The sequence below is a fragment of the Macrobrachium rosenbergii genome, chromosome 5 (genome assembly GCF_040412425.1).
Source record: "Macrobrachium rosenbergii isolate ZJJX-2024 chromosome 5, ASM4041242v1, whole genome shotgun sequence".
Classification (NCBI taxonomy): Eukaryota; Metazoa; Arthropoda; class Malacostraca; order Decapoda; family Palaemonidae; genus Macrobrachium; species Macrobrachium rosenbergii.
Genome location: NC_089745.1, coordinates 34,057,990 through 34,074,938, shown reverse-complemented (window position 1 = coordinate 34,074,938; position 16,949 = coordinate 34,057,990).

The window sequence follows — 16,949 nt, the reverse complement described above, 5'->3', positions numbered from 1 at the left end:
GGAAGGTCCAAGATGGCTTACGAGTGACCACTCGTGGTTAGCACCAAGATGTTCCCACAGGATATATCAAGCTGCTATATATTTTTTTTTAATGAATAAAGATTAAATATCATAACAGCGCTCAGTGTTTACGACGTAAACCTCTGTACTTCCTGCGGTATCCAACAACGATGTATTAAAGCCGGTAATCACTGCAAAGGAGGAAATAGGTGGGCATTCATAATAATAATTATATCTATATCTATAAAAATGCCTCTATGACCGGAATAACAACCTCTCGAAATACGCCACAAAGAAAAATCTGCAAAATGGTTCAGAAATGTAATGTAGTATGAGCGTCTATTTTTGAGTTGGATAATGGAACTCCAATTAGTGATGTACGAACAACTGTGCAAAATAACCAAGGTCCTTAATATTAGGTCCCACATCACCACATTTCACAAACAAAAGCCTAGAAATCGCATGCATGTTAAAAGATAAAATATTTGAAACCCAATATAAAAGTGAGCTTTTGTCTGAATTATTACATATTCCTACCATCAAGGAAATATTATACTTCATACAAAGGGGAAAAATTATATTGCGTAATACAGAAATACATCAAACAATACAATCACTTTAAGTATGGAAAGCCTACCAAGAAATGCCTAATAACTTATACACAACAAATCTCATATGAAATGTCAGCATACCCAATGTTTACATTTCATGAAAGTAAACCCAACAATTACAGAACCAAATCTAGCACCACATAAAAAAAAAAAACACAATTATAATGATAAACACAACCCTCCTCTTTGGGATCTGACCTATGAGTTACCAGGGCAACTTTGTACACTTAGTCACAAGAAGGATAAATAATAATAATAATAATAATAATAATAATAATAATAATAATAATAATAATAATAATAATACGAAAAAGAAACAAAATAACAATAACAGCATAACCAACAGACTATGACGACGAAGTTTTTCTGACGTTCCTCAGAAAGTGAGAGCACCGAAGCAAATAAACGACCTTCATTTGGCTTTCCCTCACTCGAGAGGAGGTGAGCTGAAAAGATGCAAAGCACAAGCAGCGGGGTTTATGGGATACAGCGATTAGATCATTACACCGTTTCCTGCGGCACGAGTTATGGATAACTTAATTTCCCATCCGACGCTACCCGAGTGTGTTAATGCAAACCCATTCCAGGGGGCGCTAGGTCACGTAAGATAACGCTGCGGGTGGGAGGCAGAGACAAAATGAGGATGGATATTTTGGTGGGGAAGGGGGGGGAGGGGGGGGAGGGGAGGGGAGGGGGGGGATAGGGGAAGGGGAGGGGAATCTTCTGTAGGGTTCAGCTAGGATAGGGGTGGATTTTCTGGAATTGGGTCCTGGAAGAACTGATGTTGGGTGAAGCGGGGTGAGGGACCATGAGAGGATATTTCAGAGGGCGAATAGAATAGAGAACTTTATGGGATGTTGTGGTGTTTGGGAGGGGAGGGGGGGGGTGTTCGACATTCTAGTGGGAGATGTGTAAAGGGATGTTGATGTGGAGGATGGATATGTTGGGTAGACAAAATGAGGTAGGGTAGTCTCAAGGCCAGACTATCTAACCCAAGGTCGGGGAATGGGAGGTGGGGATTCTGGTGGAACAGGAGCGGCCGGCTGATGGTGTGAGTTGGTCGGTGGGGAGAAAAATAAAGAGGGTTTCTCTTTCTGAGGTGGGGATCATGGAGTGGGGGGATACAAGTGACTCATATGAGATGAAAACGGCAAGGTGGGGGATTGGAGTCAAGAAGGGGGCCGGCATTCTTCAAGTGGGAAATATAGAAATGACTCTTGAAGTGTTATTTAGACACAAGACCGAGTTCTGCATCAGCAGCAGGAGCCGGAAGCGAGTCATGCAATAACAGCGCCGACACAATTCCGTCAGGACAGAAGAGAAAGCGGCTGCAGCCAGCGCTGGACTCTTTCCAAACTATTAATTACATCAGGGACATCCGCAGCGATATATACCGCGCTATCTGTCCCATCTCTTGTACTCCCAGTCAGTAAACCAGCAACGTAAATGCCTCCTCATTGCTTCATGAATTAACAAATGAATAGCGAGCGCTATCTAGTGATGAGTATTCCATGAATAAGAAATGTGGACTCTTGGTGTTGTGGTTATTCTGGGAATACGCGAGAACAGTTTACAAATCATGTTTGAAAAGGCAATGCCCAAATATCTGACATGGGAAGCGAGAAGTCCAAACAATGGGTTTTTAATTCAACTTCTCGTAATTATCAATATATCTCTTACCACACATCGGGATTTGTTAAAGTTGCGGCTATAATCCTGTAAGAAACAATATATAATTCTATTTAACTGTATGAATTATTTATCTTACTGAGCTTTTTTTTTTTTTTTTTGTAGGTGAGGTGGGGAGTCACGTCACTATCACCTTAAATGAATCGTATTTCAGTCTTCAAGCAAATACTTTTGTCTCAAATCACAAAACAGCTCTCCTGCCCCAAAATTGTTCTCTTCATCAATCACCACTTTGAATTGGATATCTGCATCCAAATGACTCTTTTGCTAAAAGGAAAAAATATGCACAAAACACGGACTGAAATAACAGCAGGTAAAGTTAGCTGTACGGTAATCCACTGAGTAACTAATGAAATCATCAACAGGAAGCGATCAAGAAGGATCTAAGATGTAAGTTTCATTATCTGTACAGACATTAAAGCGCTGATGATAGTTACAGAAAAAATTGATTTGAAGATGAAATACAATATTACCACTACGAAATCCTTTTCATTCTGCCAATGTACACTCTTCTCCTACTAGATTCCTTATTCTTACACAAACTCTCCTTACCAGGGACAAAATTCTTCTCATGTTTGACATTGGAACCGCTCTATCGTGACTCTATCATGCTTCCCATTTCTACGTTTAATGTTATGAAAATTCAATGACATGCCATTTACAAATACTGCCATATCTTTCTTCAGGAACCGTAAACGTTTTTCTTGCTGCTTTAAATATTTCCTCTCGCAAGTATCACAAGTTACCCCTCATCTACTACCAACATTCAGAGGCAGAGAATCTCTGCAATGCGCGGTCCAAAGGAAGACACCGGGAAGGAAGCATCTCTCTGAGTTGGACCCACGATAGTGCCAAGTAAGCCCTTCCTGCCTTGCCTAAGACGCATGGCACCCCGTCACCGGAGTGAGAGCTATTTCTCGTCCCGGTCAAGGTATCCTGAAAAGGATTGGGAAAACTTCCACTCGGTTAAGGGAGAATACGCAAGTGCGGCATTTTAAGGGGGACATATTACTTTCCTCTCTTTGAAACCATCACCACTGTTTAAAAGCTGATTTCACCGAGGCTGTGAGTGTGAAGTATTCCTATGTGCGTCTCTTTGTAAAATTATACATGTAGCATGTAGACTGCTGAAAGAGCATTTTAAAGTGAAAACTCTCTCTCTCTCTCTCTCTCTCTCTCTCTCTCTCTCTCTCTCTCTCTCTCTCTCTCTCTCTCTCTCTCAGAGAGAGTCGAAAGAACACTGTCAAATAAAACTGAAGTATGCTCACTGGGGCAATATTAATCAATTCCTTTAAAAGGAAAATTAAAAATAAAATATATAACGACAAGAAATGTGATACATCTTATCTTCTAACGACCAAAGAAAGCGAATACATACTAACGAATTAAAAAAAAGAAATACTAAAGAGGATAAACATCTCACGCATTAACGACCTAAGAGGAAAAGTAAACTATGCATATGACTTTCAGCGCCATTAATCACAGTTGAATTTTTCACAGAGCTCTCGACTTAAAACAGAAATTAGCATTTTGAGTAAATAAAACGGAAGCGAGCTCTTTATAGCAAATACCAATTATCATACTTCAATCGCGGACTTCATCATCTGGGCCCTTCAAGTGAATGAATTCTAATATCGTTTTCAATAACCGAGCTTTCATATCAAAACAACATGTGTATCACAGACTAATTCTGCTAATAAAACTCATCGCACAGTGACTAGATTAATAAATTTAATTAGCTTTTTTAATTCCGATAATCAAAATACCAATTACCATATTTCCCATCAAAGCGCAGGACACTGCAGCAGCAGCGCCCCCGGAACAGTTATTCCGACTCATAAGCAAACCACGTGTAGGCGCTTGTTAGCACGCGCACACGCCCGCACGGAAATCCACAGTATAACAGCCTACTGGTAACTGAATCAAATAACCAGAAAAATAAAAATACCTTCTGACTTTAGCGTCTCTACATCACATACGAGTACTTCCTCTTGGGCCACTCAGCAAAGGTGTTCTGCGCCTGTTGGGCTGGTCGGTGGGTAGGTTTGGATTGCACTGTCCTTTGTAAGGTCGTCCTTCGGTGTCGTAACGTTTAAAGGGATTTAGAGGCCTGATATGGACCTCTAGACTAGCTCAACCAACAGAAGAGCCCTGAGCCTCTTCGAGACGTAAAATATGCATACTAATGAATGCAACAAGACTGAGCCTTTTACAAAACAGTATACGTTTTCAACAGGCATTAACTTAACCTTGTGTGTGTGTGTTTTACAAAAGAAAGGAGGTATCGAATTATTTTAGATAAGGAAACTAGGTCTTGGATTTTATTTCGACTGACCAATTCCGATCAATTAAAAAAAATTAACAAACGGGATGACAGAACCAGCGGATTACTCTCAATAATCTTTAATATATAAAAGAAGAAAGGCTCTACAATTGGCAACTTCAGATTAACTGTAATATCATGCCAGGTGATTCGGCTTCAAACAAAAAGATTCAATACACTAATGATAGAGTGGTTTTACGGTCATTCCCATCATCACCTAGTAAATTTAATCAACAGAATGGCGAAACAAGGGTCCGAAATTGAAGCTGCCATGACATACATACAAACACACAAAGCACACAAACACATGTACTTCACCCGAAATATATAATCCAATTGTTATATGCTCTTATTGTTGGTGGTTGTTTGCCAAGCCGAATCTTAGTAATCTTTTGGTCCACCTTACGTAGTTTGCTTGAAAATGCCTTAGTGTAAAAGGCAAAAGATCGTACACTCCGTTGTTTCACTTCCTTCGTGGCCACATGCTGTTTAGATCTTATATCCCGTTGCTCTTACCATAACAGATGTCATACACAGTATGTGTATATGTAAAGTAAGTATACCTTAGTTTTACCAGACCACTGAGCTGATTAACAGCTCTCCTAGGGCTGGCCCGAAGGATTAGACTTATTTTACGTGGCTAAGAACCATTTGGTTACTTAGCAACGAGACCTACAGCTTATTGTGGAATCCGAACCACATTATAGCGAGAAATGAATTTCTATCACCATCTACAGTATAGTAACGATGGAGTAATACGAGATAATCAGAGAAAGGAAATTAGAAATGCAAAAGTGCGGGATAAGGAAATAAGTCATGAATTGACAACGGACTCGTTGATACCCGCAGAAGAGACATTACTTACTGGGGATGTTGAAGAGAAACTGAAGAAACTAGTAAAAATCTGAAAGTGTTTGCAAGAGGAGGAACGTAAGATTAAATTAATAGTACGGTTATGACAGTTAATGGAAACCAGGAAGACGGAGCAATGAATGTTATATGGATAGTGGAAAAACAGATGCTGTATAAGGGATGATGATCGGATGAAAGACGATGTGAGTCACTGCATAGGTGAAGCAAGGAAAAGGTTAAGTATACCTTAGTTTAACCAGACCACTGAGCTGATTAGCAGCTCTCCTAGGGCTGGCCCGAAGGATTAGACTTATTTTACGAGGCTAAGAACCAATTGGTTACCTAGCAACGGGACCTACAGCTTATTGTGGAATCCGAACCACATTATACCGAGAAATTAATTTCTATCACCAGAAATAAATTCCTTTAATTCTTCATTGGCCGGCCGGAGACTCGAACTCGGGCCTAGCAGAGTGCTAGCCGAGAACTCTACCGACTCGTCCAACGAGGAACTATGTGAAGCAAGGAAAGAACCAGTGTGCAAAAGACCGGGAGGAAGCTAAAAATGTCTATGGAAGCCAAAGACGGATTGAGGAAAAGAATGTACAGCTAATTCTCCTGTAAGGAGGTAAAGAATTTTTCTATGCCTTTTTGAGGTACTGTAATAAATCGAAAAGAAATGACGAATCACAGGGTCCCTAGCTTTACGATATCTCTTCTAGCAACACAGAAGACATTTACTTATAAAAACTCGGCTCATTTTGACCATTTAGCCTCTTATCTATTTTCACACGTTGTTACAAGCTCGCCCATGGGGTGACAGATGGCCTTGCAATCGTAATGATGACTGATAGTTGTCTTCACTGTCGTTTGTCGTTAACTTGACACCAGTGAAACGTTATACTTTCAACACATCAGTCAAAAATGTTAAAAATTACTATCACAAGTAGGAGAAAGGAACAATTTGGTACAGACATGAATCGTCATAACATATACTGGTAGAATATAAATAATTGTAAACAGACTTTTCACAGCATAATTATCTGCAGGGACAGATACACGAAAGTAAACGCACATTATATATATATATATATATATATATATATATATATATATATATATATATATATATATATATATATATATATATATATATATATATATATATATGTGTGTGTATATATATATATATATATATACTGTATATGTACATGTATATATATATAGATATAGATATATATATATATATAGATATATATATATATATATATATATATATATATATATATATATATATATATATATATATATAAATGTAAATGTGAGTATTTGTACAGTGAATATACAATATCAATTCGAAATATAAATTACCATTCTATAAAAACAGGCCAATCGCAAACCAATTACACGACCACCAAGTTGGTTTTCCCATTTCCGAGCTCTCTCTCTCTCTCTCTCTCTCTCTCTCTCTCTCTCTCTCTCTCTCTCTCTCTCTCTCTCTCTCTCTCTAACACTTTCCTCTACATGAAAGAGGGTGGAACTTACCATTTCATCAACCTTTTCATGATAAAAGCACGGAGAAATATATCTTTCTCGTATTCATGTACATCTCTCTCTCTCTCTCTCTATAAATATATATATATATATATACATATATATATATATATATATATATATATATATATATATAATATAGCTGATATTTTCAATTTACTTTTATGCAATAAAGGTTAAAAGATCCCTTACGAGCAGAAGAGGCAAGAGACACGTCATTGCTCTATTTTACTTGTCCTAAAAACCCGAACATACGAACACATTCAGCACCTAGGCACCGTTTCCTTGCTGTGTACTTTTCAATTAGAAGTAAAACGAGACCTCGACCAATTTCCACAAATATCTTACCTAGACCAACTCTAGCAAAGGACGCGATGACATCACCAACAAAATTGAAGCCGGGTACCCCGATCAAGTCAGCAATAACACAGAGAACGGGTAACTTTACCAGATTTCCAACAAAATAAGTAACCTGGCCAGACTTCTGACAAAACAGGTACCTAAGACTGTCTCCAACCAAACAGGTACCCCGACCCCAATATCCAAACAAACCAACTACCTAGGCCGCCAACTCCAACATAACGGGTAACACTACCACATCTCCAACAAACTACAGTAGGTACCTTGACCGTCCCCAACACAATGAGTAACCTGACCGGACTTCCAACAAACCAGGTACCTAGACCATATTCAACCAAACAGGTACCAAGATCAGCCCTCCAACTCAGCAGGTATTTAGACCTTCCCCAACAAAACTAGTAACTAGACAGGCTTCCAACAAACCAGTATCTGGACAATCTCCACCAAAATGGGTAACAAGACCAGATCAACAACGTGGCATCTTGACCACAACAACAAACCTCGAATACTAAGCCAAGTTTCCAACAAAACCTGTATCTTGGTCTTCCTGTCAAGACCCCTTTAGGGGGAGGTAGTGCCGTCAGTGCACCTCGTGCGGGGCACTGTAGGCATTACCTAAGGTTCTTTGCAGCGTGCCTTTGGCCCCTAGCTGCAACCCCTTTCGTTCCTTTTACTGTACTTCCTTTAATATTCTGTTTCTTCCATCTTACTTTCCACCTCTCCTAACAATTGATTCATAGTGCAACTGCTTTGAGGTTTTCTTCCTGTTACACGTTTTAAACTTTTACTGTCAATTTCCGTTTCAGCGCTGAATGACCTCATTGTTCCCGATGCTTGGCCTTTGGCCTAAATTCTATATTCAATTCAGTTCAATCCTATCAAGACAAGAAACGGGAAACTCATGATCTCCAGCTAGACGGATCTTCAACAGAATATTGGTATTATCGGTCTGAAGGGGAGCCTAAATGTAATTCTTTAAAGAAAATTATTTTTATGCAAGTATTGAATTGCAACACCCTACTTAACTATAACTTTACCGAAATTATATATAATACATCGGCTAACATGGATATTTGACATCTCAATATTTGCCAGCTGAAGGCTAATTTAGAGATAAATGTGGAAATTCCTGTATACTGTCACTTCGTGGAAACAGAGGCGAACACCAGTTCTTGAAGAGAGGTATGGAGATTCCGCACACCAATGATATGTTAACCTGAAAAGCTCCCATTTGTTTCCTGATAAAACTAAATCTGAAAACCTGAAATAGTGAATAAAGCTACCACTGACTCAATGGATACCTCACTCATTACCCGAGTCTGCTTCTGTGTTTCCCTATTCTTAGGAGCCACTTCTACGGTATAAAAAAAAAAAGCATTTTCTCTTCCACTTCCATAAAGATTGGATTAAACTTCCTTGACTGTATCCATTAGGTCTGTAGTTAAAGAATTCGGATTAAGGTGGCCACCGCCATTGCCCCTCACGAAAACAGAAAATATTAGCTGTATCCCTCCACAGTGCAAAATACCAAAGTGCCAATGGTTACTATAATAAAATAATAATCTTTCTCCTTCATATATTCATGTGATTATTATGCTAACAAAGACTAATAAAACTCCCCTCTTTACAGTCTAATTATAATTCGTGCGACTTCTGTTACTAGAGAATATTACAGTTAAGTATGCAAATTTCTCTATTGCATGCATTTCTTTTTCTAACCATAAAACAACATGAGTATCGCATAACATAAATTTGCATGATTCCTCTGTTACTAGATGTTAATACGACTATGTATACTTTTTTTAATACAGTATGACTTTTCTGTATCGAATCGTTAATGCAGCGATGAATCGAGTAATTTCAGATAACGTGGCTTCTCTGTTTGGTTACCAAGTAATAATGACTACTAATCATGTGCTCTGAAATCACGCAACTCTTCTATTACGCAAGATTGCAGAACTATGTACACATATTCTGAAATGAAATTATTTCATCTCTCCTAGGATCAAATTGCTTTCGTCCTCAAGGTTTATTAAAACGGAGTGATGCAGTAACCTCAGTGAGGCTTTGGGCTAACCTTTTAAGGCACCACTGAAAGGAATAGAAAAAATTCTGCCTTGTGATAAATGAAATATACAAAAGCGAATGAAAAGACATAATGGGGAAAAAAAGACAAAAGAACGGAAGAGGATGAGGAAGATGGCAAGGGAGGAATTACGACACGAAAAAGAATATTAAAAGCGAAATAGGGGAAAATGGAATACAGAAAAGGAGGAAGGACGTGGAAATGTAGCCAAGAAAATAAAATAAAGGAAACGAAACAAAAGATGAAGGGGAAGATGCTGAATATAAAAGAATATGGAAAAAAGGAGGTAAATAAAAACGAACACACATCAAGACCTGGTCAGGTAAAATCAAAAGGAGCACGAGGCAGGAGCGGAGAGCGAACAGACAGGGAGCAGAATCTTTAAAGGGGAAAATCATATTCATGGAAAAGCCTCCCACATATTAGACTGCGCCAAATAAAGGAAGCAATAGGTAGCAAGATGCAACAAGAGATTGCACTGCCTTGGCGGCGTTTATGCATAAAACAGTGCGGCTTATTGATAAAAAACAGGTTTAATGGCTCTGTTTTCCAGGGCTATTCCGAGCGGGCGTGGGCTAGGGGGATAGGTGGCAACGGGTCTTCTTGAAGATGGGGTTGGGGAAGTCACTGGGAAGGGGGAGACCTGGTGAGGACCTGGACAGGACCTGGGGAAAAGATGGAGCCGCACAACGAATATTAACTCTTGACCCTCAATAACTTGGTTGCAGTCCAATTACGATCCACGTTAATCCAGCATATGAAGAAAGATTTTTTACAGAATTACTCAACAGGATTTCAGAGGTTCAACGAGGTAACTCTCGGACAAAAAATGCCGGATGTTCGATAAATAAATGCAAGTTTTATTTGTCAATATTCCAGAAGGTCCTGTTAAATTGGAAGGCGCTAAAATTGAGGTAAAAATGGGCATTTGGTGTCTGAGTCATGTATAGTCAGAAGGATAATAATAACAAAAATTTTGGAGCCATGTATGTTTATGGGGAAAAGCACAACAATCTGCCAGTCAAGAAATAATAATTTACGAGTCATGTACAACTAAAGGAAAGGAACAATTTCTTGATAACAACACCATAACATATATTCTGATTGTTAATAAGAAGAAAAATACAGTTTACATAAATATGTTTATACACATATATAGAACGATTGGTGGACGCCTAAAGCTGTCTTAAGCAGGCGTTCTTTCTCGTACAAAACCAATGGCGGGAACGAAATGACATGTCAGCGTGTATTTCATAATAGGAATTGCAAATACGTTGCAAGGTCATAAAGGAAATAACTTTCTTTGTATTCAATCTCCTAAATCTTTGTGCAACTCTCTAAATATACTTTATAACTTTATCGGATGGAAAATAAAATGGACGTTTTTTACGAATCTTTTGCATTTTAATTATCTCATTTTCTGTTAAACTTTTCCAATAACACTTGAATCGATGTCGGTAAAAAAAAAACATAAAATGAAAAACTATTTCTAACGAACATTGACATTCACCATAATGAGAAAAAATTCTTAAAAAGAACATTCAATTATTAAGCTCCGCTGCAAAATTCCCCGATCTAACAAACCCATTTGGACAGATTACATTCTTCCAGCGTAAAAATGACAACTTTAGGGGAAATTCAACAGTTCCAAAAGAGAATTTAATTCCACTGGGGAATATGTTCTCCAGAAAGTAGCAATAAGTGAAAGGAAAGAGAACTCCCAACACTGAAAGACTTTTCCCCGCTAAGAAATCCTTTTTTAAAAATATCATCTTATTGCAAATATAAAAATGCGAAGAATTCTTACATTTTCAAAAACCAACATAAGCGCGGGAGCACACACACATATGTAGACACTATATATATATATATATATATATATATATATATATATATATATATATATATATATATATATATATATATATATATATATATATATATATATATATATAAGTATAGTCATACATACTACTACAGATATCGATAATTATAATGCAATTCAACGAACACCGAATTCTTTACCATTACTGGAAAAATCCTGAATCCCAATCTTGGCCAAGATACTCAATGTACAAGACATTCCACCATGGACCAAAGGCAGCGCAAGCGAAACAATTTCAATTTTAGAGTCAAAGGAAACATGTAACCTCTGGGGAAAGAGAAAGTCTTTTTGGGACAGCAAACTTTATATTCTGGAATCAATGAAGTCACAGCATTCTTGATCAGCGACCAAGCCACAAATGCCACGCCGCTCAGCACAAGCTTAGAAAAAAGATATTAGAAATAAATCATGAGAGAAGCATAGAAATGTAAAATATAAAACATGTATATATATATATATATATATATATATATATATATATATATATATATATATATATATATATATATATATATATATATAAAATTAAAATCAAGTCATGACAGAAGCATGAAAATAAAAAAATAAAATAAGACACCACATCAATTAAAAACCAAGTCATGACAGAAAAGCAAAACATTAAAACCAAATTCTGACAGAAGAACAAAATTTAAAACCAAGTCATGGCAGAACCACATATATTAAAATCCAAATCATAAAAATAAAAACCGAAATTATGACACCAGCACCAAAACTATAATAAAGCAGGACAAAAACACAAAAATGAAAGACCAAATAATGACAGAAGCACATAGCTTAAAAAAAAAAGTCAGAACACAAACGAACAGAAGCATACATACACGCACAAACACCAATCATGACAAAGAACTAAATTAGCATCTGAGCCGTAACACAAAAGGCGAGGTATCTTCAATGAGACACTGAAGGAAATCGAAGATACAGCACAGTCGAGACAAGTATCTATCTGTTGTCCGTAGACTTCCAAGATTGTTTCTTCTGCCCTCCACTGTGTGCCTGTGCTCTTTGGAAGTGTCTATGTGTGTGTCAGAGTGAGCACGTAGTGATGATGTATACAGGCTATTTTTTTCCTTACTATCATTATTATTATTACTTAGTAATTCAATTATATCAAGGAGTCACAAGTCACATCTGTAGACTCTCAAGAGGAATCGCTCGAAGGATCTGTTCTCACATGAGATGTGAAATTTGGAACAAGACAAAGCTGAACAAGCTGGACGGCTAGGTGGGAAACAACTAAAAGGAACAGCTAAAAGGTGAAAAAACAGGAAGCAATGCAGCTGGAGGCTGTTTCTCAGTACGTGCGAGGATGCTGTGAAATGTTTCCACGGACCTCACAATTTAATGATAAAAACAAGAGACTTCATGTTTTAAATATTTCACGCCCAGTCCATGAAATCAAACATCGCCTGAAACAGAATGAATGTAAATATTTAATTTTCAGTCACAGAATGACAAATTATCATCATTCTTACCAGCATGTAAAGTCACTCTAATCAACAGACAGCACAGTCTGGCATGCAGTATTAACTTGGAGGGTGAGGACGTTTGCTTTCGGTTTTACAAGAACGAAAACTTGGATCGCTTAAGTGACATTCTTTTTACGCTCATCCTCTCAGTTGTTTATTCCCGGTAAAAAGAAGTTTATAAACTGGCAGTAGCTCCAGTTATTTCCTTCATCATTCTAAAGTAATGAGGTAAATAAGACGGAGAAAGTGATGACCTTGTCCACCTCACAGTGTCCAGGAAGAAACTAACGTGAGCGTGGGTTGCTGGGCAATATAAATTAAACTTCCTAATTTCTGCAAAACTTACATCAGTCCCTTCTCCGGCTCAGGGGTAATTTGGAGACATATTTACTAATTAAGGCACAAAATTATATCGATATTAACACCCATGAACTAATGACTTCAATTATATTTTGCTGCCAACATTTAGTTATTGGGCAAGTGGTCCACACACTGGCATAAGCACTTAGAACTGTATTCCGTAAATATCACGTCCTCATTGACTATGAAATATAATCTATGAGGTAGTCCTTTCAACAAACCGATTAAAATGTTCTTTGATGAAGCTATTTTGGAAAATGACATTACAGAAACTGGAAAATGATGATAAGACAGCATTTTTCATTACACGCTTTATGAATAGAACGAATGATTAAAAGTACTAGAAAATTGTGTTCATAAAATACAGACATCAATAATACTCTCTGGCACTGACATTCCTGATAAGATTAATGAATTATTACCTGACAGACTGATTAAATCGCTCCGGCATCGACATCTCAGATATGAATCTATAAAAGACCCAGACACCGCCGTTTAGGCAGCCGGCGTACTTATCTTCTGAAAATTCGTTGATGAACTAAAATATTCCTGATTACCTAATCCCGTATATAAATGACTAATCAAAACTCCTCAGCATTAGAATTTTCTAATTTATTTTTTTTATTGTCTGTTTTACTGCCCACAATTAGGTAATGGTCCTGAATGAACAGTATCAATAGGGATTTCTTGAATTGACATCAGTTTTCTTTATGCAAGAAATACGATTTTCTTATACTACCTGCCAAATCTGAAATAATTCCAACATCCATTTGGCTCAACGGCCGTGGACGTAAGCTCTCCAGTGCGTGCTAGGTGGGACTGCTCCCTATGTTTCTATACCTTCTGGCCCTCTGTGATCCAGGCAGCCCGCCTGTCTGTCCATCCTATTCATTTTCCACTTATGCACGCGGTTGGAACCCACTTCCTGGCCCCATTCAGCCTGTTAATTCCCGAAGCTTGCAAAATCCCTCACCCCTCCCCAGTTTCCCCCAGTGACATGAAACCAAGCCAAGCCCTTTCCTCCGAGATTCCTCTTTCCTCACCTTTCCTCAAACCTCTGTCGCTCTACCACTAACGCCATCAAAGCACCGCCCTCCTCCCCCTCTTCTCCTCCTCCTCCTCCTCCTTGGGGCGTTCCATTCCAAACAAGGCTCTTTGTGTGCATAAAAGCAAACGAAACTCGTTGAAATCGTGGTGAATGATTAAGGGAAATTCAATTAAGCTTTCGGCCCTCTCTCTCAGCATCCCAGTGGCAAACAATTTACTGCGGGGTAATTCCAATATGCCTCACGCAATAATGGTACCTTGAGAAAACGCCGAAGGACGCAAACAAGTAAATGGACAAACGCGAACTGCTCTTGTCCCAACGTTCAGTGATACAAAATAATAAAAGAATTCTACAAAGCGTCACAGCAGTACAAGCACAATTATGCAGTACAGATTTCTACAAGTCACAGCAGAAATTTAAGTATGCAAACTGAGTTACTGGGCCAAATTGATATTATGGGCTTGAGATGACGATGAACTTGAAGAATTTCTTTAGCTGAATCAGCATCAAACATTCATATTTACTGAATAAAAAGCGTCTTATTTGCATATCAAATTACAAAAGCCGTTAATGCTATGACTGTCTTTTTTGTAAGGAGAAATTCCAACTAAAATCGCAAGACTAAACTACATTAACAGAATCACGTGAGGCTACAACAGGAAACACTAATTAGCAAAAAATGAAAAAGAACATAACTGAATTCTGGGGTGAAACATTCTTTTTATGGATCTATTAGCAGTTTGGGAAAATCATCACTATTTATCATGTTATTTTTTTTATTACTCATACTCCTAATATTACAAATCTTATTTGCATTAAGAATAACTACAGAATAGTGCCATTTGCTTCACTTCGAAGGCCTCCCCTTAAGAGGAGTCTTTCATTAACTGAGAAATAAGCCAGGAGAATGTGCCGCTGTACTTTCTCTACCTCAATATCTAACGAAAATTTTAAACTACCGAAAGCAGCGATAACATGCCCTATACGCAATACAGAAAATTATTCATACCTATTTACTTTGCCCAAACATCGATTTCAGACACAAACATTCACGAGATCACACAATGATGAAAGTAAATTACGGATTCTTTAACAAGCAAATGGGGAAAAATACGTATTTTGACAACTAAGATTCTTCTGGCGCATAAACGAAAATGTTTTCTGCAGCAAAATTCAACAGAAAAAAAACTGCAACGTCAGTAAAAGAAAGTTTACGACGTGACTTTTTAATGCCAATAATGGAATCGCGGAACCAGAGAGAGAGAGAGAGAGAGAGAGAGAGAGAGAGAGAGAGAGAGAGAGTAAAAGAAACAACCACGAAACGTCGATAGGAATCCACCCGGCCTGGGAATCCCCTCGCGACAAAGAACTCGCCGACTGACCAAAAGAAAATAGAGGGAAGTTTTAAGGATTTGGAATAACTTTCTCCTTCGCCACAAAGGGAGATTAATTAGAAAGAGGCAACAGAGACGTAATCATCATCATGATGAATATACACGCAATATATGAATGAAGGTTTCAGAAGTAAATAAACGGAAACGAAGGAAACTGTGATTGATTGAATGACGGGTATGATTACGATGATCAACTGTAGGAATAAGCAGGAGACGTAATCATGATGATGAACACCCAAAATGTAAGGAGAGATGATTACTGTGAGTAATGACGAGAAGATTTACGCATAAGAAGAAGCTGACTGAACGGTTCAAGTGAAAAATAACTGAGTGAATAATTACGTGAATGGCAGTGGGAATGAATGTTGGTATGTCATCTTTCCATGAATTTACAAGTAAAATACAAATACACATAAGCTCACAGAGAATGTCACAGATTATTAAATATGCACTTGAATAAGAGCTAATACATCAAAATAAATAAAAATGAACAACAAAAACAGAGTACACACCAGCAAGTATGGAACCTGTTACAAACGTAGATTCACTTGAACGTCATTCACTGACGTCTGGCGTTCAGTCTGGAAATTTGTCTATGACCTAGACTGATTAATCATATGAGGTTCAAATTTTAGTGGTAACTATCTATCTTATTTCAGCTTCAAACGTTCAGAGCGACCAAAAAATAGTTAATAATTTTGAATGGAATAACATTACATGTCAAATGGACAAAGCTGGAAAAACGATTATCACGGAAGGACAAGCTTTCCAGTATTCAAATGGGCCATTGTCTCCACAATATGCATAAGAAGCCATCTGACAAATGCAAATGCAAATTAGTAATTTCCGCTGCTGTTTATGTCCTTTCTTTGCTTACAATAATAATTGTCATTATCATCAAACAGAAAACTTCAATAAGCATCCAGTTCTATTTAAGGGATGCATATAACAATTTTATTGCACATGAAAACAAACACTCATTCTATACAAACATACACACACATATATATATATACTGTGTATGTGTATATGTATATATATATATATATATATATATATATATATATATATATATATATATATATATATATAGATATATATATATATGTGTGTGTGTGTGTGTGTGTGTGTGTGTATAACGGATTACGGAGATATGTGTAAATAAAGGCAAATGCCACGAAGGAAAATAGAAACAACGGAGTGGTTGCTAGGCTTTTCGACACAACGAGTCTGCTAGTAAAGGACCGTGTGTCGAAAGGCCTAGCAACCACTCCGTTGTATCTTTTTTTCTTCGTGGCAT